The sequence below is a fragment of the Dioscorea cayenensis genome, chromosome 17, assembly GCF_009730915.1.
Source record: "Dioscorea cayenensis subsp. rotundata cultivar TDr96_F1 chromosome 17, TDr96_F1_v2_PseudoChromosome.rev07_lg8_w22 25.fasta, whole genome shotgun sequence".
Lineage (NCBI taxonomy): Eukaryota > Viridiplantae > Streptophyta > Magnoliopsida > Dioscoreales > Dioscoreaceae > Dioscorea > Dioscorea cayenensis.
The window spans coordinates 9,142,136-9,144,263 of NC_052487.1; positions in this window are offsets into that span (position 1 = coordinate 9,142,136).

Sequence of the window (2,128 nt, forward strand, 5' to 3'; positions counted from 1 at the left end):
TTGAATTCTTTATTGATCTTTGTGATTGATTTATTATGCTTGATTTGTTACTTTGATGAGAGAGGTCTCCATTAGAGTTAGAACTTCAAGGTTAAAGAAGGTTGAGAGGGTGAGTCATGAGATAATGGAGTGTCCTCTTTTCCTTCTGATGAGTGTTTCCTATCTCTGTATTCCCTATACTCTATGCAACTATATTTGGTGTGAAGCGTGAGATTGAGAGATTCCTTCATCGGGACTTTGTAGGGGGTTAGGGATCCTTCGCCGGGAAATAGGGTTGGATCTATCTTTAAGAATTGATTTCACTCTTAGGTATCCCTAGAGCTTATTGTAGTCATATGGGGTGTGAGGTGTTGAGATTGAGCGATTTCTCCACCGGGACCTTATAGGGGACTAGTGCCGGTTGCTTGGAGACAGGAATGGTTGTTCTTGGATTACCTCGACTCATTAGACTTGACTTAGAAGCATTTAACGAATCTTGAGCTTCATATTAGATCCTAGGGGAAGCATCGCCCTGGTACCTCATCTTTATTGATTAAGATCTCCTTTTGCTTTCTATCTTGCCCGTTTGCTTGCTTATTAATGTTCTTACAATTAGTTCATTTCATCACATCCATTGCTTTCGACTAGATAACTAAAAATTGATTACTACTAATACTTCCATTCCCTGTGGATTCGACTACCCACTCACCGGGGTAATTATTACTTCGACTACCCGTGCACTTGCTTTTTATCTTCCTCTTTGAGTTGGAAAATTTTATTTTGCTATGGTGACTTCAATCAAATCTTTTATTGTAGTCAAATTGAATTGAATGTTACACAATTAATGTATTAGTAATGAATTCTCAACCATTATTACTTACAATCTAATAATTACTTCAATTAAAATGGCAATTATCACTTACAAGATTTGTTTTTTTAATAAAGAAATAATTAATTACATATAAATTATAAGACAGATGCCAATGTTGTGTTATTAAGCCATGCAGGCATTTCAAATTCTCCTTGTACTCTTCATTCATTGCATAACAGTAACCCCCATGTTTTGTACCATGTTGAAGCACAAACACAAGAACATAAAAATTAAACAAAATTTAGTAAAACCTTTTTCCATGAGCAAAATCTTGAATGGTGGATCCCAATGCCTTCCAACTTCACACAAGCTAACTCCCTAACAACTAATTTTATACAAGACACTACACTTTGTGTAAAAAATGTTTGAATCCAAATGCCAAGGATAGCATGAGATGAGAGTCTATTTGCTTTGACGCAGACTAAAAACATAATACACACACACACACACACACTAAATTTTTTAAACATATTATTATTCTTAACACAAGAACACAAACACAGTAAAAAAGAATATGAAAATGAAGAAGAACAATAAGAATCATTCACATAGCATTCATAACCACAATTAGATGCCCCATTTAGAGACAAAGTTTTGCTAAGAAAAATAAGAGTCAACTACAGAAAGGCTCAGTAATAAATAGCCACAAATAAGAATCAACCATATCAATGGCACAAGATTTAGTGACAAAACTAGAAGAAGATCAGAAAACTTGCACTCATAATCCCAGTGAAATCATCCTTGAACATATATAGAACGCAAGATACAATCAATTGCAAGTACATAGTGATAAATAGTCCAACACCATGAAAGCCTAGGATTGACCTGCATTCAAAGATAGAAAATTTCATTAGTAAACAATTTGGATGAATGAAAATATGAATCAACTTAACACAATGTTTCAAAAAAAAAAAAAGTCTTACTCAATGAGCATGTAGTCATGCAAGGACCTTTTTTCCCACATCTATTACAACTTCTTTTCCTCTTGGCTAATAATTGAAGATTGTTTCCAGACTTAATCATTGTATTCACTCTTGGCCGCCTTTTGCTCTTGATAGGGTTTAGATCAAGAATAGTGATATTTGACCCATAAACATCATCTTCACCTACGAAGGCAGACATAGAAGAAGATCCAATAATCTCTTGACTTTCCTCAGTTTTCTTGGTGTGCAATCCATGTCCTCGCATGCTAGACATTTCATTAACCATTTTGTAGATGTCATTTAGCTTAGGTATAATTTTCTCGTATATCTCTAGAGATGATATGGAATGTGCAAT